The sequence below is a fragment of the Arachis hypogaea genome, chromosome 12, assembly GCF_003086295.3.
Source record: "Arachis hypogaea cultivar Tifrunner chromosome 12, arahy.Tifrunner.gnm2.J5K5, whole genome shotgun sequence".
Classification (NCBI taxonomy): Eukaryota; Viridiplantae; Streptophyta; class Magnoliopsida; order Fabales; family Fabaceae; genus Arachis; species Arachis hypogaea.
Window position 1 is genome coordinate 42,202,439 of NC_092047.1, and position 20,192 is coordinate 42,222,630.

The following is a 20,192-nucleotide window of genomic DNA, read 5'->3' on the forward strand; positions in this document are numbered from 1 at the left end:
AATTCTTCCAATTCTCGCCCTTGCTTCTCTTGTTCTTCAGCCAACTTGTGAAGTATGCAAGACTGGTTCTTTTGCTCCTCTCTCAATTGATCTATAGTGGATTGCAACTGTTCAACGGATGTTGCCAGTTGAGTCCAATATTCAATTAGAGGGATACTTTGTTCTTGAGGCGGCTCAGGTGTCTTCCTCTTGGGAGGGTCAACTGATGCTAAATTTTATCTGGATTGTTGACGATCGGATTTTTTCTATCAGTAAAGAAATGTAAAAATATGTATTCGCGTTGTAAGTATAGCTTCTAAACCAATAGAAAATCCTTTCGTACAAACGTTTTGGTTGTCACAAATAACAAACCCCTTTTTAAAATTGATAACCGATGTATTTAAACCTCGGGTCGTCTTCTCAAGGAACTGCAGGGAGGTATTCTTATTATTGGTTATGAGTTTTGTAAATTGGAGATTTTGAAAGTAAGGAACAAGTAGTTTAAATGACAAATAAAATAAATAAATAACTATAAAATAAACTCTTGGCAAGGTATGAGAATTTGAAAGTCCTATCCTAGTTATCCTTATCAATGGTGATGAGAATTGAGTTTTAATCCCACTTAGTTAGCCTTTACTAAAGCAAAGAAAGGTTAAGTGGACCAATTAGTTTGATCCTCAGGTCCTAGTCAATTCCTAAGAAAGGACTGGAGTTATTGAAGTTCAATTCAATTAGCAAAGACAACAATTATCAATCACGTTAAGTTTGATAACTCATGAGTTACCAATTACTTAACCAAGGCCAAAAGGGGAAAAGTAAACTTACTCGAATAAAAATGTCTTTAGATTGGAAGCAACAGTAACATAAATAAAAGAAAGCAATCATAAACTGAAATACCTCAAATAACATTAATTAAGAGAATCATACGTAACATGGAAGAGTTCATAAATTAAATTGAGAAAATAATTAAAAAGGAACATTGAACTTGATAAAAAGAGAAAATCATGAAGGCGAGAAAAATCCTAACTTCTAGTCCTAAGAGAGAGAGGAGAGAACCTCTCTCTAAAAACTACATCTAAATCATGAAAAGTGAATAATTGAAGACATCCCCTTGAATGGATACATTCTTCCACTTTATAACCTCTAATCTGTGCCTTCTGGACTTGGATCTGGGAGAAAAAGGGTTTCAGAAATCGCTGGGAGCATTTTCTGTAATTTCTGGTGCGTGGCGTCTGTCACGCGTCCGCGTGGGTCACGCGGTCGCGTCATCTGGAGTTTTCCTTATCACGCGTTCGCTTCGGTCACGCGTACGCATCATCTGTGTTCTGCTTATGGCGCACGTTCGCGTCAGTCACGCGTTCGCATCGCTGCCTTTTCGCACTGGGCATGCGATCGCGTCGTCCATGCGTTCGCGTCGCTGCCAGTTTCTTCAAAAACTCTATTTTGTGCTTTCCTTCCATTTTTGTATGTTTCCTTTCCATCCTTTAAGTCATTCCTGCCTTAGAAGATCTGAAACTACTCAACACACAAATCACGACATCGAATGGTAATAAAGGGTAATTAAAATAATTATTTTTAAAACATAGGAAACATGTTTTTCACATATATCACATAATAAGGAAGGGAAAGTAAAACCATGCAATTTACATGAATAAGTGGGTGAAGGGTTGAATAAATCACTTAAATTGAGCACAATATATATCATAAAATATGGGTTTATCAACTTCCCCACACTTAAGCAATAGCATGTCCTCATGCTAAGTCCAAGATAAAGAGTAAGGTAAGGTTAAAGTGGTGGAATCTCATGCAATGCAATCTATCCTAAATGCAATTACCTAAATGAATCATGCAATTCCAATTGTTATTCACATGTATATAAAACTTACATGTAGTTAAATTAATTCACATCTTCAAGGAATCATATATACATAGCCAAACCCTAGATAATGTTAAAGCACTTTTACAATTGAGATGGGCAAAAATATTTTACAAATTTGCAAGACAATTAACAATTTAAGCAGAGATATATGTTGATGAGCTATTGAACCCTCACTGGATTTTGTGTTTACTCTCTAGTCACTCAGTGTTTATTGGGTTAATCACTCTATTCTTCTTTTTATCCTTACTTTCTATAACTTTGTTCTTCATCTAACCAATCAACAATTATAGAATACAGTCATACAAAAAATCATGAGGTCAGCCCAAACTACTATAAATATACTGGAGCACCCAGGTATAACTCATACTCTGATTCTACAATAAACCTGCTTAATACCCGTGCTAACTTAAGCATCGGAGTCTCTTGCAGGTACCCCCCACCCTCCGGTGACCAAGGATCAGGTGTGCAGCCAGCCAACAAGTCGGACACAACAGTTCTGGCCGCCACCAGCCAGCCAGACACATCATCTCTGACCAGTACAGAAGATCTCGTTAGAAGATCGACCTCTAGTTTCAGGTAACCCTCGGAACAGAAAGCAATCATAATTCTGAAATACCTCAAATCATATTAAATAGAAAATCAAATCTAAACATGGGTGGTTCATAAGCCAATTGGGCAACAAAAGTAATTAAAGGAAAGCATTAAAATATCTGAAAGCAAAAGGGAAATATAAAGTAAAGTAATATTGAACCTGATAAGGAGTTGGAATACTAAATTGAAATAATAAGAAATCCTAATCCTAAAACCTAAGAGAGATGAGAGAACCTCTCCCTCTAAAAACTACATCTAAATTATGAAAAGTGAATAATTGGCGCTCCTTCTTCGAATGAATGCATTCCCCCACTTCATAACCTCCAATCTGTGCCTTCTGGACTTGGATCTGGGCCAAAAAGGGCTTCAAAAATTGCTGGGGGCGTTTTTTGTATTTCTGGTGCGTGGCGTCTGTCACGCGTCCGCGTGGGTCATGCAGTCGCGTCATCTGGAGTTTTCCTTGTCACGCGTTCGCCTCGGTCATGCGTCCGTGTCATCTATGTTTTGCTTAAGGCGCGCGTCTACGTCAGTCACGCATTCGCGTCGCTATCTTTTCGCGCTAGGCATGCGGCCGCGTCATTCATGCGTTCGCGTCGCTGCCAGTTTCTTCAAAAACTCCATTTTGTGCTTTCCTTCCATTTTTGTATGTTTCTTTTCCATCCTTTAAGTCATTCCTGCCTTAGGAGATCTGAAACTACTCAACACACAAATCACGGCATCGAATGATAATAAAGGGTGCTTAAAATAATTAATTTTAAAGCATAGGAAACATGTATTTCACATATATCACATAATAAGGAAGGGAAAGTAAAACCATGCAATTTACATGAATAAGTGGGTGAAGGATTGAATAAATCTCTTGAATTGAGCATAATATATATTATAAAATATGGGTTTATCAACCTCCCCACACTTAAACAGTAGCATGTCCTCATGCTAAGTCCAAGATAAAGAGTAAGGTAAGGTTAAAGTGGTGGAATCTCATGCAATGCAATCTATCTAAATGCAACTACCTAAATGAATCATGCAATTCTAATTTTTATTCACTTGTATATAAAACTTACATGTAGTTAAATTAATTCACATTCTCAAGGAATCATATATGCATAGCCAACCTTAGATAATGTCAAGGCACTTTTACAATTGAGATGGGTAAAAAATATTTTTCAGACTTGCAAGACAATTAACAATTTAAGCAGAGATATATGGTGATGAGCTATTGAACCCTCACTAGATTTTGTGTTTACTCTCTAGTCACTCAGTGTTTATTGGGTTAATCACTCTATTCTTCTTTTTATCCTTACTTTCTATAACTTTGTTCTTCATCTAACCAATCAACAATTATAGAATACAGACATACAAAAATCATGAGGTCTTTTTCAAGGTTGTAATGGGGCCAAGGTAAAGGTAAGGGTATATGTATAAGGCTAAGTGAGCTAATAAGTGAATCCTTGATTAGTCTAAGATCTCACCTAACATACATATTTTGCAATTCAAAGTTTCTTAACCTATTTGCCCAACTTTTCTCACTTTGTATTGTAAGCTCGTGCATTAACTTTAATTTTATCCCATGTGCATTGATTCTTTTTATTTTGCAATTGGGGAATTTTTGTATCCCCTTAATTAAATACCGAAATTTTTTTTTAATGCACATGGTAATTCAATTGTTTTGATTTCACATGAGCATGCTTCCCAAATTTTTATTTTGAAACATCTTTATTCTTTTTAACTTTCTACCTTTGATTCTATCATCCATGTTCCCATAAAGTTCACCACACTTAAACAATACACAATTTCTATCTTAAGCTAACCAAGGATTCAACTTGGGATTTTTATTTTGTTTTTCTGCTTAAGGCTAGTAATGTGGTTTATAGAACAAGAGGGGATTAAAAAGCTCAAGGGGACTAACAAGGGTGATGTAAAAGGTAGGCTAGTTTGGGATAAGTAAGAAAAAATTCAAATGATGGCCTCAATCATCTCTTAGTATGTATCTATACTCTATAATTGGACATATAGATTAAAACAAAGTAAAGAACACCAGAATGAAAAAGAAGGACAAAACACACAGGAATAAAAATTATGGTTTGAATGTAACCATACAATTAAGCTCAAAACTCACAGGCTGTGTGTTCTCTAGCTCAAAAATCATATATATCAGTTATACATGTCATGCAAGTAAAAATTAAGAGTTCTCATTATTCTCAATGTAAACCTTAGGGTGGCTTTTAAAATTTTAGTGTTCCTCCTTGATGAAATGTTGTTAACTAACTAACATGTTATACTATATATACAAGGTGTGTGGATTGTTTTAAATTACTAAAGTCTCTAGTTTACTCCTTTTATTTTCAATTAAACTAAATTATCATATGCTAAAAGGGTAAACTATACTAATTAATCCACATATTCTATAACTAATAAGTTAGAATTGCAACTAAACTAACTGGTTAAAATATGAACTAAAGTGCAAAATGCAGAAATAGAGTAAAAATACATGAAAAGAACAATGTATAAGTACTGAAAGATAAAAATGAAGATAAAAATACAGGAAAATAACCAAAATAAGATAAAAGAGCCTGTAGTGGTTCACCAAAAAGATATGCCAGAGATGGTGATAAACCCCAATTTTGTGGTTTATCTTGTGCTCAATTTGGGGGATTTTATCAACTTTTATCACATTTATTCAATGAAATAGCATCGTTTTGCAATTCTCCCTTGATTTGTACTTAAATGTGAAAACATGCTTTTTAGGCCATAAAATTGGTGATTTTAATCCACTTTAATTCCATTCGATGCCTTGATGTGTTTGTTGAGTGATTTTAGGTTCATAAGGCAAGTATTGGATGGAAGAAGTGAGGAGAAAAGCATGCAAAGCGGGAGAACTCATGAAGAAATGAAGGAACCTTAAAGCTGTCAAGCCCGACCTCTTCGCACTCAATCGACCATAACTTGAGCTACAGAGGTCCAAATGAGGCGGTTCCAGTTGCGTTGGAAAGCTAACATCCAGGTTTTCAAAATGACAAAATTTTCCATATGTTACTTCGCTCTCAGGGGCGCGCACGCTCCATGTACGCGTGCGCGCCGATTCTGCCGTGGCCCACTAAGGTGAAATTGCCCCCAGCGATTTTTGAAGCACTTTGGGCCCAACCCAACTCATTTCTAATGCTATTTCATGTAGAATTCAAGTTTGGGCAAGGGGGAGCAATTGTTTGTACCATTAGCATCATGTAGGTTAGTTTCTAGAGAGAGAAGCTCCTTCTTCTCTCTAGAATTAGGTTAGGTTAATCTCTCTTAGATTTAGATTCAATTACATGTTTTCATCTTGTTTCTTTTATGAATTCTTGCTTCTTCTCTTTCATTCTCTTGATTTGTAATGTTAATTTTTCCTTTTTGCCCTCTTTTATGTTCATGGATGCTCTTGTTGGATTTGATTTACTTTTAATGCAATTTAATGTTTGATATTTCTTTATTGTTGATTTGAGTTGTTGATCTCGTTTCCTTGCAATTTGTAGTTGGTAGATTTATCATTCTTGCACATTTACCATGCTTTCCTTTAGTACCCACCATGTGTTTGACAAAATGCTTGGTTGGATCTTAGAGTAGATTTTGAGCATTCTTGGCTTGGAAAGAGTAATTAGGCAATCTTGAGTCATGAAAACCCAACTCATGTTGGTGATCTAGAGTTGTTAGCTAATATTGTTTCCATTGATGCTAATCTTTTGCTAATTTAAATAGTGAGTTGATTAGGACTTTTGGAATATTGTTTCCATTGACGCTAATCTTTTGCTAATTAAATTAATGAGTTGATTAGGACTTTTGGAATATTGTTTCCATTGACGCTAATCTTTTGCTAATTAAATTAGTGAGTTGATTAGGACTTTTGGATTGAGATTAGCTAGTCTTATTAGACTTTCTCTCATGGAAGATAATATGATACCTTCTTCCAATGTTGGAGATGACGTAATAAGATAAATTCTTGTTCATTATTGTGATATGATTGATTAATCTTGTTTGACTTTCTCCCTATTTGTTGGAGTTGACTAAATAAGATGAATTAATCATTGCATGACTAGGATAGAAGGCCTATGATCTCAATCCTTGCCATGAATGTCTTGATAGAAGAGTTTTGCTTGATGGTCTAGAATTTCTTCTTATAGAAGGAATAACTTCATTGCAAGTATAGTTCTACACCAACAAACAATCCTCCCAATCAAATATTTTGGTTTTGTCACATGTACAATCCCCAATTAAGAATTAACTGGAGTATTTAGACTCCGGGTCGTCTCACAAAGAGTTGCAATGAATTGTTTAATTATTGGCTACGGGGATCAAGGGGTTTTGTTGATAAGAGGACAAGAAAATAAATGGCAAGAAAAGTAAAGAGAGCAATTAATTAAAGAAAGCAATTAAAGAAGAGAGACATTCATGGCATTGGATTGAGGTCATAGGCTTTCTATCCTAGTCATGCATGATTAATTTACCTTATTTAGTTAACTCACACACCGGGAGAATGTCAAACAAGACTAATTAATCATGTCACAATTATAAACAAGAATTTATCTCATTACGTCAACTCCAACAAATAGGGAGAAAGTCTAACGAGACTAGCTAATCTCATTCCAAAAGTCCTAACCAACTTACTAATTAAATTAGCAAAAGGTTAGCGTCAATGGAAACAATACTAGCTAACAACTCTAGATCGCCAACATAAGTTGGGTTTTCATGACTCAAGATTGCCCAATTACTCTTTCCAAGCCAAGAATGCTCAAAATCTACTCTAACATCCTACCAAGCATTTTGTCAAACACTTGGTAGGCATAAAAGGAAAGCATGGTAAATTTGCAAAGAATGTAAATCTACACTACTCAATTGCAAGGAATTAAACAACAACAAATCTAAATCAACAATAAAGGAACATGAATCATAAATTGCATTGAATTGAAAATAAAAGAACCAAAAAGTGCATCAACAATAAAGTAAGCAATTGCAAGAATGAGATATAAAATTAAAAAGAGAAAGAGTAGAGGAACAAGAAATTGTAAAGGAAAAGTAAATCAAAGCATGAATTAAACCTAAATCTAAGATGAAAATTAACCTAACCTAATTCTAGAGAGAAGAGGGAGCTTCTCTCTCTAGAAACTACCCTACATGATGCTATACTACTGATGAGCGGATAATTTATATGCTTTTTGACATTGTTTTTAGTATGTTTTTAGTAGGATCTAGTTACTTTTAGGGATGTTTTCATTATTTTTTATGTTAAATTCACATTTCTAGACTTTAATATAAGTTTGTGTGTTTTTCTGTGATTTCAGGTATTTTCTGGCTGAAATTGAGGGACTTGAACAGAAATCAGATTCAGAGGTTGAAGAAGGACTGCTGATGCTGTTGGATTCTGACCTCCCTGCACTCAAAATGGATTATCTGGAGCTACAGAACTTGAAAATGCGCGCTTCCAATTGCGTTGGAAGGTAGACATCCAGGGCTTTCCAACAATATATAATATTTCATACTTTGGTCAAGAATAGACGACGTAAACTGGCGTTCAACGCCAGCTTTCTACCCAAATCTGGCGTCCAGCGCCAGAAAAGGATCCAAAACCAGAGTTGAACGCCAGAAATGGATCAAAACCTGGCGTTCAACTCCACAAATGGCCTCTACACGTGCAACACTCAAGCCCAGCCCAAGCACACACCAAGTGGGCCCCGGAAGTAGATTTATGCATCAATTACTTACTCATGTAAACCCTAGTAGCTAGTTTATTATAAATAGGACCTTTTACTATTGTATTAGGCATCTTTTGATCATCTTTGGATCCCGGATTGTATTTTTGATCCTGTGATCACGTTTTGGGGGCTGGTCATCTCGGCCATGCCTGGACCTTTCACTTATGTATTTTCAACGGTAGAGTTTCTACACTCCATAGATTAAGGTATGGAGCTCTGCTGTTCCTCAAAGATTAATGCAAAGTACTACTGTTTTCTATTCAATTCATCTTGTTTCGCTTCTAAGATATTCATTCGCACATGAAGGTGATGATTATGTGTGACGCTCATCACCATTCTCCCCTATGAACACATGCCTGACAAACACTTCCGTTCTACATGAAATAAGCTAGAATGAATATCTCTTAGATCTCCTAACCAGAATCTTCGTGGCGTAAGCTAGAATGATGGTGGCATTCAAGAGAATCCAGAAGGTCTAAACCTTGTCTGTGGTATTCCGAGTAGGATTCAATGAATGAATGACTGTGACGAGCTCCAAACTCGCGATTGCAGGGCGTTAGTGACAGACGCAAAAGGATAGTAAATCCTATTCCAGCATGATCGAGAACCGACAGATGAATAGCCATGCCGTGACAGGGTGAGTGAGCATATTATTCACTGAGAGGATAAGATGAAGCCATTGACAAGGGTGATGCCTCCAGACGATTAGCCGTGCCGTGACAGGGCATTGGATCATTTTCCCGAGAGATGACCGAAAGTAGCCATTGACAGTGGTGATGTATCACATAAAGCCAGCCATGGAAAGGAGTAAGACTGATTGGATGAAGACAGCAGGAAAGCAGAGGTTCAGAGGAACGAAAAGCATCTCCATTCGCTTATCTGAAATTCCTACCAATGATTTACATAAGTACCTCTATCCCTATTCTATTAGTTATTATTCGAAAACATCATTATCAAATTATATCTGCCTAACTGAGATTTGCAAGGTGACCATAGCTTGCTTCATACCGACAATCTCCGTGGGATTCGACCCTTACTCACGTAAGGTATTACTTGGACGACCCAGTGCACTTGCTGGTTAGTTGTATCGAAGTTGTGAACCATGGTATTGGCACCATGTTCTTGGCGCCATTGCCAGGGGAAGAAAGAGCCATGAATTTTACATAATTAAAGTGTAATCACGATTACGCGTACCAAGTTGCTCACGTTGCCAGGGATTGTTCGAGCCTGGACATCACAATTTCGTGCACCAAGTTTTTGGCGCCGTTGCCGGGGAAAGAAAGAGCCATGAATTTTACATAATTAAAGTGTAATCACGATTACGCGTACCAAGTTGCTCACGTTGCCAGGGATTGTTCGAGCTTGGACATCACAATTTCGTGCACCAAGTTTTTGGCGCCATTGCCGGGGATTGTTTGAGTTTGGACAACTGACGGTTCATCTTGTTGCTCAGATTAGGTAATTTCCTTTTTATTTTATTTTCAAAAATTTTTCAAAAATATTTCAAATTTTCTCACCTATTTTCGAAAAAATTTTAGATTCAAAATTTTTAAGAATGAATTCTAGTGTTTCATGAAGCATGTAAAGCCTGGCTAGCTGTAAAGCCATGTCTAAATTTATTTGGATTGAGGCTTGCAATTTGTTATCAAGAGCAATATACTCTGGTGTTAAATGCTGAAGCTTGGCTAGCCATTGGCCATGTCTAGTGTTTTGGACTGGAGCTTTCATTGAAAGCTTGGCTGGCTAGTGAGCCATGTCTAATTCCTGGACTGAAGCTTTAGACTAAGAATGCAAGAGTCCTGGAATTCATATTAAAAATTTTGGAATCCTTATTTTTCTTTTTCACCTTAATTTTCAAAAAAAAAAAAAATACAAAAAAATTAGAAAATCATAAAAATCAAAAATATTTTGTGTTTCTTGTTTGAGTCTTGAGTCATATCATAAGTTTGGTGTCACTTGCATATGCATTTTGCATTTTTCGAAAATTTCCATGCATTCATAGTGTTCTTCATGATCTTCAAGTTGTTCTTGGTAAGTCTTCTTGTTTGATCTTGATGATTTTTTGTTTCTTGTCTTTTCTTGTTTTTCATATGCATTCTTGAATTCTTAGTGTCTAAGCATTAAAGAATTCTAAGTTTGGTGTCTTGCATGTTTTCTTTGCATTAAAAATTTTTCAAAATTGTGTTCTTGATGTTCATCATGATCTTCATAGTGTTCTTGGTGTTCATCTTGACATTCATAGCATTCTTGCATGCATTCATTGTTGTGATCTAAAAATTTCATGCATTGCATCTCTTTAGTGTTTTTCTCTCTCATCATAAAAATTTCAAAAAATCAAAAAAAAAATATCTTTCCCATTTTCTCTCATCAAATTCGAAAATTTGGATTGACTTTTTCAAAAAATTTTAAAATCAAGTTATTTCTTATGAGTCAAATCAAATTTTCAATTTGAAAATCTTATCTTTCTCAAAATCTTTTTCAAAAATAAAATCTTTTTCAAAATTCTTAGTTATTTTCGAAAATTCCAAAAATATTTTTCAAAAATCTTTTTCTTATTTTTATACCAAATTTTCGAAAATAACAATAACAATTAATGTTTTGATTCAAAAATTTCAAGTTTGTTACTTGCTTGTTAAGAAAGATTCAAACTTTGAGTTCTAGAATCATATCTTGTGATTTCGTGTGAATCAAGTCATTAATTGTGATTTTAAAAATCAAATCTTTTTCAAAAACTAATTTCTATCATATCTTTTCAAAAATATCTTCTCATCTTATCTTTTTCAAAAATCTAATTTCAAAATATCTTTTCTAACCTCCTAACTTCTTATCTTTTCAAAATTTGTTTCAACTAACTAACTAACTTTTTGTTTGTTTCTTAACTTTTTCAAAACTACCTAACTAACTCTCTCTCTCTAATTTTCGAAAATATCTTCCCTCTTTTTCAAAAATTTCTTTTTAATTAACTGATTATTCTTATTTTTATTTTTAATTTAAAAAAAAAATTTTCGAAAAAATACTAACAATTTTCAAAAACTATTTTCGAAAATCACTAACTCTTTTTCAAAATAATTTTCGAAAATTATCCCTCCCCCATCTTATTCTATTTATTCATTCATATCCTAACATCTCATCTCACATCTCTGCCATCCTCACAGTTGTGTTTCTTCCATTATATTACATTCTTTGTCTCCCCCTCTTCTTCTACTCACACAGGGATCCCTATACTGTGGTATAAAGGATCTCTATTATTATTATTATTTTTCTGTGCCTTCTTCTTTGTCATATGAGCAGGAGCAAGGATAAGAACATTCTTGTGGAAGCAGATCCAGAACCTGAAAGGACTCTGAAGAGAAAATTAAGAGAAGCTAAATTACAACAATCCAGAAATAACCTTTCAGAAATTTTCGAATAGGAAGAGGAGATGGCAGCCGAAAATAATAATAATGTAAGGAAGATGCTTGGTGACTTTACTGCACCTAATTCCAATTTACATGGAAGAAGCATCTCCATTCCTGCCATTGGAGCAAACAACTTTGAGCTGAAACCTCAATTAGTTTCTCTGATGCAGCAGAACTGCAAGTTTCATGGACTTCCATCTGAAGATCCTTTTCAGTTCTTAACTGAATTCTTGCAGATATTTGATACTGTTAAGACTAATGGAGTAGATCCTGAAGTCTACAGGCTCATGCTTTTCCCTTTTGCTGTAAGAGACAGAGCTAGACTATGGTTGGATTCTCAACCCAAAGACAGCCTGAACTCTTGGGATAAGCTGGTCACGGCTTTCTTAGCCAAGTACTTTCCTCCTCAAAAGCTGAGCAAGCTTAGAGCTGATGTTCAAACCTTCAGACAGAAAGAAGGTGAATCCGTCTATGAAGCTTGGGAAAGATACAAACAGTTGACCAAAAAGTGTCCTTCTGACATGCTTTCAGAATGGACCATCCTGGATATATTCTATGATGGTTTGTCTGAGCTATCAAAAATGTCATTGGACACTTCTGCAGGTGGATCCATTCACCTAAAGAAAACGCCTGCAGAAGCTCAAGAACTCATTGACATGGTTGCTAATAACTAGTTCATGTACACATCTGAAAGGAATCCTGTGAGTAATGGGATGCCTATGAAGAAGGGAGTTCTTGAAATTGATACTCTGAATGCTATATTGGCTCAGAATAAAATATTGACTCAGCAAGTCAATATGATCTCTCAGAGTCTACAAGGAATGCAAGCTGCATCCAACAGTACTCAAGAGGCTTCTTATGAAGAAGAAGCTTATGATCCTGAGAACCCTGCAATAGCAGAGGTGAATTACTTAGGTGAACCTTATGGAAACACCTATAAATCATCATGGAGAAATCATCCAAATTTCTCATGGAAGGATCAAAAGCCTCAACAAGGCTTTAATAATAAACCTTTTCCATCATCCACTCAGCAATAGACAGAGAACTCTGAACAAAATGCTTCTAATTTAGCAAACTTAGTCTCTGATCTGTCCAAGGCCACTGTGAGTTTCATGAATGAAACAAGGTCTTCCATTAGAAATCTGGAAGCACAAGTGGGCCAGCTGAGTAAAAGGATCACTGAAATCCCTCCTAGTACTTTCCCAAGCAATACAGAAGAAAACCCAAAAGGAGAGTGCAAGGCCATTGACATAAGCACCATGGCCGAACCTACAAGGGGAGTGGAGGACGTGAATCCCAAGGAGGAAGACCTCCTGGGACGTCCAGTGATCAATAAGGAGCTTCCCTCTGAGGAACCAAAGGATTCTGAGGCTCATCTAGAGACCATAGAGATTCCATTGAACCTCCTTATGCCCTTCATGAGCTCTGATGAGTATTCCTCTTCTGAAGAGAATGAGGATGTTACTGAAGAGCAAACTGCCGAGTTTCTTGGTGCAATCATGAAGCTGAATGCCAAATTATTTGGCATTGATACTTGGGAAGTCGAACCTCCCTTGTTCATCAATGAACTAAGTGATCTGGATCAACTGACATTGCCTCAGAAGAGACAGGATCCTGGAAAGTTCATAATACCCTGTACCATAGGCACCATGATCTTTAAGGCTCTATGTGACCTTGGTTCAGGAATAAACCTCATGCCCCTCTCTGTAATAGAGAAACTGGGAATCTATGGGGTGCAAGCTGCTAAAATCTCATTAGAGATGGCAGACAGTTCAAGAAAACAGGCTTATGGACAAGTAGAGGACGTGTTAGTAAAGGTTGAAGGCCTTTACATCCCTGCTGATTTCATAGTCCTGGATACGGGAAAGGAAGAGGATGAATCCATCATCCTAGGAAGACCTTTCCTGGCCACAGCAAGAGCTGTGATTGATGTTGACAGAGGTGAAATAGTCCTTCAATGGAATGAGAACTCCCTTATGTTCAAAACTCAAGGATCTCCCTCTGCAACCATGGAGAGGAAGCAGAAAAAGCTTCTCTCAAAGCAGAGTCAACCAGAGCCCCCACAGTCAAACTCTAAGTTTGGTGTTGGGAGGCCACAACCAAACTCTAAGTTTGGTGTTGGAGAGTCTCAACAAAGCTCTGCACATCTGTGAGGCTCCATGAGAGCCCACTGTCAAGCTATTGACATTAAAGAAGCGCTTGTTGGGAGGCAACCCAATTTTTATTTATCTAACTATATTTTTCTTAGTTATATGTCTTTGTAGGTTCATGATCATGTGGAGTCACAAAATAAATATAAAAATTGAAAACGGAATCAAAAATAGCAGAAGAAAAATCACACCCTGGAGGAGCATCTGTCTGGCGTTCAGCGCCAGAACAGAGCATGGTGCTGGCGCTGAACGCCCAAAATGGGCAGCTTCTGGGCGCTGAACGCCAGAACAGGCATGGTTCTGGCGTTCAACGCCAGAAATGGCACACAAATGGGCATTGAACGCCCAAAATGGCCACCAACCTGGCGCTGAACGCCCAGAGTTGGGTACAAAGGCATTTTTACATGCCTAATGGGTGCAGGGATGTAAATCCTTGAACACCTCAGGATCTGTGGACCCCACAGGATCCCCACCTACCTCCACTTACTTCTTCTCACCACTTTCTTTCACATAACCCCATAAACACTCTTCCCCAAAAACCCTTCACCAATCACCTCAAACTCTCTTCCCCATCACCTCTTCACCACTCACATCCATCCACTCTTCCCAATAAACCTACCTCATAAACTCCACCTACCTTCAAAATTCAAAACCAATTTCCCACCCAAACCCACCCATATGGCCGAACCTTAACCCCCCCTCCTTTCCCTATATAAAGCCCTCCAGTCTTCATCAAATTCACACAACACACCCCTTTTAGCTGAAACACTTCCCACTCTCCCTCTCCTCCATTTCTTCATCTTCTTCTTCTATTCTTTTGTTTATTGCTCGAGGACGAGCAATATTCTAAGTTTGGTGTGGTAAAAGCAAGCTTTTTGTTTTTCCATTACCATTGATGGCACCTAAGACCGGAGAATCCTCTAGAAAGGGGAAGGGGAAAATAAAAGCTTCTACCTCCGAGTCATGGGAGATGGAAAGGTTCATCTCCAAAGCCCATCAAGACCACTTCTATGATGTTGTGGCCAAGAAGAAGGTGATCCCCGAGGTCCCTTTCAAACTCAAAAGAAATGAGTATCCGGAGATCCGACATGAAATTCAAAGAAGAGGTTGGGAAGTTCTAACAAATCCCATCCAACAAGTCGGCATCCTAATGGTTCAAGAGTTCTATGCCAATGCATGGATCACCAAGAACCATGATCAAAGTAAGAACCCGGATCCAAAGAACTATGTTACAATGGTTCGGGGGAAATACTTAGATTTTAGCCCGGAAAATGTGAGGCTGGCGTTCAAACTTGCCAAACATGGAAGAGAACGCACGCCCCTACACAAGGAGAGTCAACTTTGATCAAAGGTTGGACCAAGTCCTTATGGACATATATGTAGAAGGAGCTCAATGGAAGATTGACTCCAAAGGCAAGCCGGTTCAACTAAGAAGATTGGACCTCAAGCCTGTAGCTAGAGGATGGTTGGAGTTCATTCAATGCTCAATCATTCCCACTAGCAACCGGTCTGAAGTTACTATAGACCGGGCCATCATGATCCATAGCATCATGATTGGAGAAGAGGTGGAAGTTCATGAGATTATACCTCAAGAACTCTACAAGGTGGCTGACAAGTCTTCCACTATGGCAAGGTTAGCCTTTCCTCACCTCATTTGCCACCTATGCAATTCAGCTGGGATTGACATAGAGGGAGATATCCTCATTAAAGAGGACAAGCCCATCACTAAGAAAAAGATGGAGCAAGCAAGAGAGCCCATTCATGGAGCTCAAGAGGCGTATGAAGCTCATCACCATGAGATCCCGGAGATGCCTCAAATGCACTTTCCTCCACAAAACTATTGGGAGCACATCAACACCTCCCTAGAATAATTAAGTTCCAACATGGGACAACTAAGGGTGGAACATCAAGAGCACTCCATCATGCTTCATGAAATAAGAGAAGATCAAAAAGCAATGAGGGAGGAGCAACAAAGACAAGGAAGAGACATAGAAGAGCTCAAGGACATCATTGGTTCCTCAAGAAGGAAACGCCACCATCACTAAGGTGGATTCATTCCTTGTTCTTCTTTCTTCTGTTTTTCGTTTTCTATGTTATGTGCCTATCTATGTTTGTGTCTTCATTACATGATCATTAGTAGTTAGTAACTATGTCTTAAAGTTATAAATGTCCTATGAATCCATCACCTCTCTTAAATGAAAAATGTTTTAATTCAAAAGAACAAGAAGTACATGAGTTTCGAATTTATCCCTGAACTTAGTTTAATTATATTGATGTGGTGACAATGCTTCTTGTTTTCTGAATGTATGCTTGAACAGTGCATATGTCTTTTGAAGTTGTTGTTTAAGAATGTTAAATATGTTGGCTCTTGAAAGAATGATAACTAGGAGACATGTTATTTGATAATCTGAAAAATCATAAAAATGATTCTTGAAGCAAGAAAAAGCAGCAAAGAACAAAGCTTGCAGAAAAAAAAAATAGGCGAAAAAAAATAATAGAAAGAAAAGCAAGCAGAAAAAGCCCAAAAGCTCTTAAAATCAAGAGGCAAGAGCAAAAAGCCAATAACCCTTAAAACCAAAAGGCAAGGGCAAATAAAAAGGATCCCAAGGCTTTGAGCATCAGTGGATAGGAGGGCCTAAAGGAATAAAATCCTGGTCTAAGCGGCTAAACCAAGCTGTCCCTAACCATGTGCTTGTGGCGTGTAGGTGTCAAGTGAAAACTTGAGACTGAGCGGTTAAAGTCAAGGTCCAAAGCAAAAAAAGAGTGTGCTTAAGAACCCTAGACACCTCTAATTGGGGACTTTAGCAAAGCTGAGTCACAATCTGAAAAGGTTCACCCAATTATGTGTCTGTGGCATTTATGTATCCGGTGGTAATACTGGAAAACAAAGTGCTTAGGGCCACGGCCAAGACTCATAAAGAAGCTGTGTTCAAGAATCATCATACTGAACTAGGAGAATCAATAACACTATTCGAAATCTGAAGTTCCTATAGATGCCAATCATTCTGAACCTCAATGGATAAAGTGAGATGCCAAAACTATTCAAGAGGCAAAAAGCTATAAGTCCCGCTCATATGATTGAAGCTCTGTTTCATTGATAGTTTGGAATTTATAGTATATTCTCTTCTTTTTATCCTATTTGATTTTCAGTTGCTTGGGGACAAGCAACAATTTAAGTTTGGCGTTGTGATGAGCGGATAATTTATACACTTTTTGACATTATTTTTAGTATGTTTTTAGTAGGATCTAGTTACTTTTAGGGATGTTTTCATTACTTTTTATGTTAAATTCACATTTCTGGACTTTACTATGAGTTTGTGTGTTTTTCTATGATTTCAGGTATTTTCTGGCTGAAATTGAGGGACTTGAGCAGAAATCAGATTCAGAGGTTGAAGAAGGACTGCTGATGCTGTTGGATTCTGACCTCCCTGCACTCAAAATGGATTTTCTAGAGCTACGAAACTTGAAATGGCGCGCTTTCAATTGCGTTGGAAAGTAGACATTCAGGGCTTTCCAGAAATATATAATAGTCCATACTTTGGCCAAGAATAGATGATGTAAACTGGCGTTCAACGCCAGCTTTCTACCCAAATCTGGCGTCCAGCGCAAGAAAAGGATCCAAAACCAGAGTTGAACGCCAGAAATGGATCAAAACCTGGCGTTCAACTCCACAAATGGCCTCTAAACGTGCAACACTCAAGCCCAGCCCAAGCACACACCAAGTGGGCCCCGGAAGTGGATTTATGCATCAATTACTTACTCATGTGAACCCTAGTAGCTAGTTTATTATAAATAGGACCTTTTACTATTGTATTAGGCATCTTTTGATCATCTTTGGATCCCAGATTGTATTTTTGATCCTGTGATCACGTTTTGGGGACTGGCCATCTCGGCCATGCCTGGACCTTTCACTTATGTATTTTCAACGGTAGAGTTTCTACACTCCATAGATTAAGGTGTGGAGCTCTGCTGTTCCTCAAAGATTAATGCAAAGTACTACTATTTTCTATTCAATTCATCTTGTTTCGCTTCTAAGATATTCATTCGCACATGAAGGTGATGATTATGTGTGACGCTCATCACCATTCTCCCCTATGAACACGTGCCTGACAAACACTCCCGTTCTACATGAAATAAGCTAGAATGAATATCTCTTAGATCTCCTAACCAGAATCTTCGTGGCGTAAGCTAGAATGATGGCGGCATTCAAGAGAATCCGGAAGGTCTAAACCTTGTCTGTGGTATTCCGAGTAGGATTCAATGAATGAATGACTGTGACGAGCTCCAAACTCGCGATTGCAGGGCGTTAGTGACAGACGCAAAAGGATAGTAAATCCTATTCCAGCATGATCGAGAACCAACAGATGAATAGCCGTGCCGTGACAGGGTGCGTGAGCATATTATTCACTGAGAGGATAAGATGAAGCCATTGACAAGGGTGATGCCTCGAGACGATTAGCCGTGCCGTGACAGGGCATTGGATCATATTCCCGAGAGATGACCGAAAGTAGCCATTGACAGTGGTGATGTATCACATAAAGCCAGCCATGGAAAGGAGTAAGACTGATTGGATGAAGACAGCAGGAAAGCAGAGGTTCAGAGGAATGAAAAGCATCTCCATTCACTTATCTGAAATTCCTACCAATGATTTACACAAGTACCTCTATCCCTATTCTATTAGTTATTATTCGAAAACATCATTATCAAATTATATCTGCCTAACTGAGATTTGCAAGGTGACCATAGCTTGCTTCATACCGACAATCTCCGTGGGATTCGACCCTTACTCACGTAAGGTATTACTTGGACGACCCAGTGCACTTGCTGGTTAGTTGTATCGAAGTTGTGAACCATGGTATTGGCACCATGTTCTTGGCGCCATTGCCAGGGGAAGAAAGAGCCATGAATTTTACATAATTAAAGTGTAATCACGATTACGCGTACCAAGTTGCTCACGTTGCCAGGGATTGTTTGAGCCTGGACATCACAATTTCGTGCACCAACTACCAAACAATTGCTCCCCCTTTGCTTGGACTTCAATTCTGCATGAAATACACTCAGAAACAAGTTGGATTTGGGTTTGGGCAGCTCAGAAATCGCCCCCAGCGTTTTGCCATTAAGTGGGCCAAGTAAGAATATCGGCGCGTGCGCGCCACGTGCGCGTGCGCGTCGATTGGCAAATCCTCAACCGCGCGGAAGCGGCATGTACGCGTGCGCGTCCTTGTGAGAGACCACTTTTGCGCGTGCGCACCTTGTACGCGTGCGCGTCCATTGGTTCCTTCCAAATCTTTGTTTCTTCATGCATTCTCCTCCTTGCATGCTTTTCGCCTCATTTCTTCCATCCGATAATTGCCTAATGAACTTGAAATTACTTAACAAACACATCAAGGCATCGAATGGAATTAAGGTGGATTAAAATCACCAATTTAAGGCCTAAAAAGCATGTTTTTACATTTAAGCACAATTTAAGGGAGAATTACAAAAACATGCTAATTCATTGAATAAATGTGGGAAAAGGTGGATAAATCTCCCAAAATAAGCACAAGATAAACCACAAAATCGGGGTTTATCAAATCTCCCCACACTTAAGCTAAGCATGTCCTCATGCTAAAATCAAGAAAGAAGCAAAGGGACATCAACATTTATTCAATGCAAACTAACTACATGCAACCTATCTATATGCAATCTATCTACATGAATGCATCCACTTAGTCAAAATAAATTAATTTCCAAGAAAACATATTTAAGTACAAGGGCTAAAACCATAGCAATCAAACCAAACCCACAATTGAATTGAATTATTAAAAAAGATTTTACAAACTTGCAAGAAAAGATGATCATGGGTGGAAACATGTAATTGAGCGATCAAACCCTCACCGGATGTGTATCCGCTCTAATCGCTCAAGTGTATGGGGTTGATTCACTCAATTCTCCCCTAATCATGTTTTCCAAGGTTTGTTTTTCATCTAACAATCAACAATTACTTTATGCATGCATACAAATATCATGAGGGCTTTCCCACGGGTTGTAATGGGGCTAGGGTCAAGGTAGGATGCATATGGTCAAGTGAGCTTGAAATTTGAATCTTTGATTAACTTAAACTTCCCACCTAACCTATGACAACCTATACAATTCTAAACAAACCTAACTACCCATTCTTCACTTTTTCACACACTCATGCATTCTCTTTTTTTTTTTTTTTATCACCACCCATATGCATTGACTTTTATTGAACCTTGCCTTGGGGCATTTTGTCCCCTTTTTTTATTGCAATTCTTTTTTTCTTTCTTTTCTATATAATTTCTTTTTTTTTTCTTTTTGTTTTTTTTTATTTTTTTTCTCTTTTCAAACTAAAATGTATACAAGAACATCAATGCATATGGTTTACACATGATTAATACATGAGTATGTTCCCAATTCCCAAGATTCTCAACACAAATATAAAAACACACTTTTATCTCTACCCAATGTT

At 37.7% G+C, this 20,192-nt stretch overlaps 1 non-coding gene across 1 annotated transcript; it reads right to left on the reverse strand.

Moving 5' to 3' along the window:
* Window positions 1-11,989: 11,989 nt before the first annotated feature.
* On the reverse strand, window positions 11,990-12,097 carry LOC112731068 (small nucleolar RNA R71). The gene has a single exon (XR_003166863.1). It is a non-coding gene; the product is annotated as a small nucleolar RNA R71 (small nucleolar RNA).
* Between the last annotated feature and the right edge of the window lie 8,095 nt (window positions 12,098-20,192).